This window comes from Heterocephalus glaber, unplaced genomic scaffold (assembly GCF_053883595.1).
Source record: "Heterocephalus glaber isolate CG9 unplaced genomic scaffold, H.glaber_assembly_v1.0 deba00001572, whole genome shotgun sequence".
Taxonomy (NCBI): domain Eukaryota; kingdom Metazoa; phylum Chordata; class Mammalia; order Rodentia; family Bathyergidae; genus Heterocephalus; species Heterocephalus glaber.
This window is the reverse complement of record NW_028258357.1, coordinates 23,772,501-23,781,123: the sequence shown is the minus strand read 5'-3', so window position 1 is coordinate 23,781,123 and position 8,623 is coordinate 23,772,501. Positions and strand designations below refer to the sequence as shown.

The following is an 8,623-nucleotide window of genomic DNA, read 5'->3' as shown; positions in this document are numbered from 1 at the left end:
TCAGGGCCGGCTGCTCTGGGAACAGACAAATGTTGCGTCACTCGGCCACCTCGCCAGGGAGCCTGCGGCGACGTCCTCGCAGCAGAGGTGAGCCCGAGGGGCGGGGGGGGGGGAATCTGGGGCGGGGCCTCGCTGCAGAACGAATGAGAGCCTCGGCACCGGGAGCCGGTGCGGGACGCGGCAGGGCTGGGACGAGCAGAGGGAAAGGCTGGGTCGGGGAGAGTGGGGCGGAGCTTCCGAGGGCGTGGCCTCACTGCCAGAGCCAATGGGTGCCGCGCATCTGGGGAGGGGCGGGGCCGCCGCGGAGCGAGGCAGAGCCTGCCCGGACGGATCTCGTCCCTGGGCCGCAGGCGGACGCCGCGCGGGGCAGCTGCAGCGCGGGACCTGGGCCGCACGGTAAGCCGTGCCGCAGCCGAGCAGACTCTGCGGGGCTCGAGCTTCGGGGTCCTGGCGCCCCCGGGAGCCGGCGAGCTGCTGCCCGGCCGGGATCCGGACCCTGCCCCGCCGCCGGGGGCGAGGCTGCGCCGCCCTGGGAGCTCTGCAGCTCGGGCCGCCGAGCCTGGACTTGCCGTCCTGGGCTAGGTCGGAGCGGGGCTGCCAACCCGGGTGTGTCCCTGCGCACCAGGCACCTGCCGAGCTCTGCGGCCGGGGATTCGGTGCGGAGCCCACGCGGGGCCGAGGGCTCGAGGGGAGGCAACCCCGTGGGACCGGGGAGCGGGCGGGTCCTGGCTGCAGACTGGGTGCGGGCGGTGCGGGCTGATGGGCGGCGGGTATTCCGAAGGTTTCCGTTCGCAAGGCCAAAGAACTGCCAAAGTCCAGTATCCTCCCTTGGAACCCAGACAGCCTTGCATCGGGTGGTCCGGAGGACGTGCTTGGCTGACGGGGGCCTTAGCGTGTAGTCTTGGGGTGCCTGCAAGTTTGTCTTGGGGAACGAGCGGTGTGAAGAGCCCTGGTCGGCGTCAGGGCCCGCATTTGAGAAGCCGGTCCTTGGGGACCCGAAGGTAGGGGACCCGAAGGTAGAGGCCCCTGCGCCCCATCTGCTGCATTCGGACGGTGCACGGTGGCCCATGTGACAGACACCAGGCTCAGGTTGTTTTCGAGTCTGTGGCCTCGATTTTGTCGCAGGGGCTTGGCCTGGGCTCCTCTGCTCTCTTGCTGTGTCTCCTGGCCCTGGGACCCATGGGGTGCAGTCTTGCCGTGGGCAGCAGACCATGTGTAGCGCTGTGGTAGAGGACAAGGGCTCTCTGGGAAGCCAGGCCAGAACGCAACTTCAGCTCTGTGCTTGGCAGACAGATGCTGCCAGCCTTCTGAACCCGTTTGCTGATAAAAGGAAACCGAGATTTACCATCAGAGGCCAGGTCCTCCTGAAGAGGGCTCGGGGTGTCTGCAATTTGTGTGCAGGAGGGTTCTTTTTTTTTTTTTTTGGTACCGGGGATCGCAGGAGGGTTCTTGAGAGGCGGTTTTCCACCTCATGCAGGAGAGCAGAGGGAGAGTTTGGTTGGGGACGGAGGGTCAGAAGGGCTCAGTCCACCCCCCCATCCCCCCACCCCGAGGCCACAGAACTTGGGCACCCTTGGCAGGACAGCTCCTGGACAGCTCCATGGCGAGCTGTGTGCCTCTCTCTGTGCTCCGAAGCCGCGCAGAAGAGGCTGCTGTCTTGCCTTGGTGGTGGCCTGAGAGCTGTCCTGTGGCATCCAGTCCTCTCCCTCAGGGTCGCTCTGGGAGCAAACAGCACCTGCTGCACAGCGGACACTGAGAAAGTGTTCATTTCTTTCACCTTCCAATGTCTCCATTGTGTCTGAAAATGACTTTTGGAGTTGGATTTGAGTCCATCAGCTTTTATGAGGAGGCTCCCTCACCAGAGCCACAGTGACTCCGGTGCTGCTCCTGACCCCTCTTATGGGTTTGCTTTCTCCCCCATTGCCGCCAACCCGACCTCCAAAAATCTGATGGATTCTGTGTCATTTTACCACAAAACAATAGCAATAACAGTTGGCCACAAGTGTGTGATTTGTTACACTTCACAGAGTGCTTTCATTGATGCACTGGTCAATTAGCCATTCGTTCATTTATCCACTTACTACTCAGTCAATGCATGTTGAGCGCACCCAGGATGGCAGGGGCTGTCCTAGGTGCTGCTGCAACACAGCTCCTCTCCCAGGGAGACAGAAGCGGATGCGAAATGCTGATTCCTGCGAGGCGGGTGAAGGCTGGAGAGCAGCACTGCGCAGCCAGGATTCGGTCGGTGGGCACGGACAGGCTCTTGGCCCTGTGGAGGCGCTCATCTGCTGCCTCCTCGGAGTGGCCTTTGACCGTGCTGCTGATGCTGCAGGGATCCTGGGTGGCTTTATCCCAAGAGGCGCGTGGAGTCCTGCGTCGAGCGCCGACTCCGCAAGTGGGTGAGGAGAAGGCGAATGTGCTTGGTGTGGCAGTCGGGGTCGGTCACTCAGGAGCCATGCGTACACTGAGGCCTGAGGAACGACAGAGGCCGGCCGAGCATGTGAGGCTCAAGGAACAGTGTGTGCAGGGCCTCAAGGTGGAGGAGCGGCGCCCAGGCTGGGGGGCCTGCAACGCGGCCTCGGTGTGATTGACCCTGCGGGCTGTGCCTGCTTGGCTTTTCTGCAGAGCTCGGTGAAGTCGGTGCAGGACTGGGGACCTGTGTGACCTGCTGGAATCGGTTTGCTTTCTGTCCTGCCTCTTGGAGGGAAGGTCCATCAAGGATGGTGCTCAGGGAATGGCATTTGAAATGAATGCATGTTTTAAAAGGGTGCACCAGGTGCAAGGCAGAAGGTGGATTAGAGAGGAGAAGGAACTAGATCCAGTCACCAACTGGACGTTAGCGAGAGAGATACGGGTGCCTGGGCTAGAGAGTGGCAGCAGTGCTGAGAAAAGCAGAAGGATTTGAACCATATTTTGGATGCCATGTGAGCAGAACTTGCTGGCACATTAGGTGGGGGAATACAGGGAGGCCATCAAGCACAATGGCCTGGCTTATGGCTTATGATTGGGTAGATACCAGATCTCCATCATGGGGTGAATGGGCTGTACAGTACTTACAATGGAATATTACTCAGCCATAAAAGGGAAAAAGTACAAATACATGCTACAACATGCATAAGTCTTGAAAACATTACATGAAAATATAAGTAGGAGAAGCTGGACACAAAAGATCACATACTGCAGGATTGCCTTCCCCTGAAGTATCTAGAATATTTTGTCCCTGTCCACAGAGACAGAAAGCAGGCTGATGCCTGGCAGGGGCTGGGGGAGAAGGCCGATGGGGTGGGGTTCCCTCTCGGGGTGATGAAGATGTTTTAGACAGAGGGGTGGGTGCGCATGGTGTAAAGCTGCTAAATGCCCCTGGACTGTAGTCTGAGATGTGTAGATAGCACCTTGTTTTGAAAAAACAAGAGACTGGCGGGCTGGGAGCACCGCTCCCGTACCGGAGGAGAGTGTCGAGGAGAGGGTTGCACGGGTGGCAGAGAACTGCACTCTCCTTCGGTGTGCCCATAAGTACCCATGCGGAGACGGCACGGGCTGGCCGTGTGGCTGTAGCAATTGTCAGCCCTCAGGTGCTGGTCAGGAGAACAGATGAACCCTGGACAGAGTGCGGGAGGCAGCAGGACGCGGCGTCCTTTAATATCCCCCTCATAACTAGCTACCCAGGAAGCGAGTGCTGTTGTCCTCATTTTCAGATGAGGAGGACAAAGGTTCCCCAAAGCAAGCCTGCAAAGTTGGACAGTTCACTGTGTGGGGCTCCTGCCTCCGGTCTTCACCTGTCCCACTTGGAACCTCAGCAGGCACCTCTCTCCCACTGTCTCCCCTCTCTTGCTTCAGCGTCCATCAAGGACTCGCACATGGCGGTGCTGAGCTGTGTGTCTGTGGGTGAGAAGGCACATGTGGCTCTGATCCCATGGCGTTTGCCCAGGGAGCAAGCACCTGCAGAGGCCAGAGCCGGGATGGCTGTCCCGGGCATCCCAGGTGTGGGCTGGGAGGACACTTCCCAGGGAAGTGATGGGTAGGCTGAGATGCGCAGTCGAGGCAGGAGAATGAGCCCCTGGCAGGCTGGGGATCTCTGAGAACACGCCTTCTCGTCCCCAGCTCCTCACAGCTCACTGGCGTTTTCCAGCTCATCAATAGCACCTGCGTTTTCTGGAACCCCGGAAACGTTATGAAAGCTGAGCCCCCTTCATACTTGTGAAATGGGGTCGGTGCCGCCCCTGCTCAGAGTAGGAAATCAGTGCAAGAGGTGAAGTGCTGGCGTGGTGTGTACACTCATGCTCATGGGGGAGGAAGCTTCTGAGCGCACTGCCTGGCGTCCCGGGGGTCGAGGTGGAGTGGAACAGCCTGCACCCTGGGCCATTCTGCTAAGCAAGTGCAGGGCCCACTGGTTGGGGCAGATCCCCTTTGCTGTGATGCTGAAAGGGTTAAGCACCCACAAGCAGGATGTCTCCTTCTAGGAATTCTCAGCCAATGACAGTGCTGGCAGATGATGTAATGTCTCGGGCTGGCACTCCATTGGTTAAGTGTATTGTTTCCCTTGCAGCTGAGCTGGAGCACAAGGGTTAATCATTCCCTGGCGCCTCTCTCTCTCCCCTCTTCTGCTAGGTCCTCTCTCTCTCCTCTCTTCTGCTAGGTGTGAGCATGTAGCGGGGTGCAACAGACTGTTCATTTCTCCTTCCAGTAAACTGCCACACTCCTCCAAGCAGCACTCAAAGCACATGTCCCTGTAGTACTACAGAGGAGCAGGGCTGAGCAGGGCGGGGGGGCGGGGGGGTAGGAGGAGGAGAAGGAGGTGGAGGAGTCATCATCGTGGCCATTGTCTTCAGAGAAAAGAGAGCCCTTTCAAAGTTCCTGCCCCCTGGGATGGCCAGGCCCCCCTGATGAGTCACTAAGCTGCCACCTGCTTCTGAGCATTGTCCCACCTGGTGGAACCTTCAGAACCCGGAGGTGAGCCCAAGGTTTAGGAGGAGGGAGGAGGGGCTGGGGCGGGCTGGGAAACAGCCCAGGGCTGAGGGTCATCTGGATGTCTGGGGCAGTGGGTGCCACTGGCCTGCAGTGCCAGCTTGGGCAGGCCAGTCTCCCTCTCCAGTCTAACGCTAAGGACACATCATGAGGCACGAGGAGGCTTGGCTTGGGACCCTCCAGCTCGGGGACACCACTGGCTGGGGAATGCACTCGGGAGGAGCCGCATGCAGAACGCTCCTGGTGCAGCCAGCTGTCAGGGTCCGAGGGTAAATGCTCTGCACCCCGGGAGCCAGCCAGTGTGGCTGCATGGGGTCTCTGGCCCCTCCTTTCATGGCTGGGCTGACCCCCACCCTGGACCTCAGGTGCTCCGGGCTGAGGAGTCTCCCGAAATCCCTGCATGTTAAGGGGGACCTGGCCTCCGAGCTATCAGTGTGCCCTGTGGTGCGGTCTGGTGCTCTCGGGCGGGGCAAGGGATTCTGCGTCTGAGGGCAGGAGAATGGAGTGGTGGTTTTCCTGTTGGAGTCTAATGAGGTGTGGGTGATTGCTCCTCCTGAAACTCCCCCTCGTCCAGAAAAGGCCCCGTGTGAGGTATCTGCCCTGAGGGTAGATGGGAAAGAAGTGGAGCAGACGCAGGGCACAGCAGAGCTGTGAGTGGCTTGACGCCCTGACCCATGCTTCAGAGGAGACTCAGAGGACCTTTGCATTCACAGACAGGCTGTGGGGCCGTCTCTCTCCTGCAGCCGTCTGAAATTTACGAAAATAAACAGGTCTGCTATTTTTATTTTCAGAGTTTTGTTTTATGTGGGGGCCCCCAATTTCTTGGGGGAGAGTTCTCTTGGTGCCTTGTGTGACCCTTGGCCTCTGCCACCCTGTGGTCCAGGCCAGGCTTTGCCAGTGAAGAATGTGCAGGTCCCAAGCAACGCTCCAGCCCTTCCAAGCCTCAGTTTCTTCATTGGAGTCACAGAGGGAGGAGGAAGTTGGAGTGCCCGGTCTTCAGGCCTCTGCAGCTCTGGCTGTCTGTGCTTTGGCTTGTGATGAGCCTTGGGAATGTGGATTTGACAGTTGACGGACGTTTCGATAAGGGGACGTGGAGCCTGTGTGCCCGGGGTGCTCATGCTGGACACGTGTGTTGATCATTGCACTTTCCCGGCATCCCTGGGCAGGGTAGAATCAGCTCCACCCCGCAGAGGCAAGAACCAAGGCTGGTGAGGCTGTGACTTGCCGGAGTTCAGTGCCAGGGCTGGGGTGTACGCCATGCAGGGACATTCTGGGCGGCACAGGCAGGACCGTGTGGCACTAGTGCTGGAGCCCACATCTGCCTTGGCCTCCATGCATGCTCCTCTTGGACCAGAGATCGCCAGCTAGCTTGGCTGGGTCAGTGTGGATCCCAGTTTTCGGTCCGGATGGCTGCAGGTCAGTGCACCCTGGGTTAGAAGGGACCCTGCAGAGCTTTGGACCCGGCTCCTCCGTGGAGAGCTGAGAAATGGGGGATTCTTTTCACGTCATTCGGCAAGTTGAGATGGCAAGAAATGGAGACCAAGCCCCCTTATGTTGGCCATCAGAAAGTGTACGGTTATCAAGGTGTTTGTTTAAAACCCTTCCTCTGAGAACTTTGAGGGGACCTGAGTTTAGCTCCCCTCACCTCCAGGCCTCTTTGCAGTGCAGAAGAGGCTAGAGGCTCCCGGGACACTGTAGCAGGCGGCACTGAGGCAGGTGTCAGAGCCGTGGAGGGCAGGAAGTGGCGGTCATGAGGCCTGGTCGTTTCCCCGAGGAGGCGGGCGAGCAGTGACTGGTGGGGTCTCCCTCTGCGTGTGGTTGGCATCCCACCTGTGCCGTACTGGACACGTGGGCTCTGGTCTGTGTCTTTCCAACTCAGATGCGTGTTTCCAAGGAGCAGCAGCCAGAGCCCTGCGGTTGGTTATGGTGGGGCTGTATGGGGAGGAGGGGGTCAGGTTTTTGGTAGCAGGAATATCGACCCAGAAATGAGGAGCATCCGGTTATTACTTAAAGGTTATTATCTGTCAGTATCCATTCAGGTCTATAGCTTTTATGTTAATTGCTTTTGTTTTTCTTACTGTTGATTTTTTAAATATTCTTTACATCTTCTGGATAGGAGACTATGTGACTGGAAATATTCAGCATGTTTTTAAAGAATGATCCTGGATGCATGGGGTAAGGGGACACAGAGGCAACGGTGGAAGGGGAGGCTAGGGGGTGACCACTGCGGTCGTCCATGGGCAAGAGATTGTGGTCCCTTGGACCAAGGTCACGCCTGGTGAGAAGTGGTCACCTCATAAGAGGAGGCGTAGGCACCTCCAGGGGGCGAGCTGTGGGCTGCGGGGAGAGAGGAGCTGAGCATGGAAGTGAGGCCGAAGGTGCCAAGAGTCCCAGCAGAATCCTGTTGCAAGTAGTCGGCCCGCTGATGGGGTGAGGTGGACCCTGACGGTCACCAGGACGTGACCAGGACGCTCTGGAGCTCATCTGGACAGGGTTGGCGGAGCCCGGGTGAGGCAGAGGCACACGTGGGAGCTCCAAGGCTGCTGTCTGACAGCTGCTCTCAAACCTCGTGCGTGTAAGAATCCCCACCAGCACCCGGGGCCAAGCCACGCCCCCTCCGCCCCCGGGGAGCTAAGCAACCGTCACAGATGAGGTGATGCTGCCATGACCCGGAGCAGGGTGGGAAGGAGCAGCCAGGCAGAGGGAGAGCAGAGCCCGAGGCTGGGAGGGCGACACAGGCTGACCGCGTACACATCCGCTTCGGGGCGGGTGGGCACAGGACCTTCTGTGCTCAGTCCTAGCCACAAGCCCGGGCCCACCATGGTCACAGGGCCGGGATGTGTGCGGAGCCCCAGAGTCCGCAGCTGGGGCCGGAGGGGAGCCTCAGCACAGGAGCCGGGCGGGTGCAGGGGTGGCCGGTGGAGGATGCGCGGCCGGTACCGCTTACTGCGTTTCCGGAAGCGCATCACGGCGGGGGGGCGCCTGTTTGCACGTCATTCTGCCTGCCCACGGGAGCCACGCCTTGCTGGAGTGAGTTTATTTCTCACTCACTACGCCAAGCAGTGTTTGTGTGAGTTCACTCACTGAATTCTCCCCACAGCTCCGGGGATGGGGTAGAATGATTATCCCTGCTCATGGCGAGCAAACTGAGGCACGGAAAGCTTAGTGAGGGGCCTAAGGTCAGGGAGCTAAGAAAGGGGAGCCGAGTGTCCGTGGAGCTCTCGTTGGCGTTGGCGTGCATGCCCGCCACTTTGGGGAAGGAGGAGAGAAGGGGCAGCCTCAGCACTCACGGCTTGACACTGCTCCGAGCTCTCCCCAGCGTCTCTCCCTGCAGGGACGGTTTTAATGTCGATGTTTTGACATGAAGATTTTTCTTTTCCAGTTTAGCCTTTGGGTTGGAACCGTCTGCTCTTGTTCTCCTGGTCTGGCGGACAGCACTGCAGCAATGTCTTTGGTGAGATTCGGGAGCACAGCGTGCAGTTACGGTATCACAGCGCCCTTGGTGCGTGGTGTAGCGCTGTCTCCCCTTACACCGAGGTCTCAGAGACCTTCCAGAGCCACATGCGCCCCACCTGCTCCAGTCCCACACTGCCAGCACCCTCCTCCAGCAGATCCTTCTGGTCCACCAGCCCCATTGGGCTGCATCACAAGGCAAATG

The 8,623-nt window shown here is 59.2% G+C and overlaps 1 protein-coding gene across 5 annotated transcripts in view; it reads left to right on the top strand.

Annotated features, from left to right (window-relative positions):
- Positions 1 to 280: 280 nt before the first annotated feature.
- The window catches only part of Syn3 (synapsin III), a 312,905-nt gene continuing 304,562 nt past the window's right edge, over positions 281 to 8,623 (top strand). For 4 of the 5 annotated variants that reach the window (XR_002394920.2, XM_013072249.3, XM_021258340.2 and 1 more), the window contains exon 1: positions 281 to 396. The gene's annotated coding sequence lies outside the window, so the exon portion shown is untranslated. Of the gene's footprint in view, positions 397 to 4,780; positions 4,951 to 8,623 lie in introns of those variants that run through there. The other variant, XM_004844778.4, reaches the window with a different exon arrangement.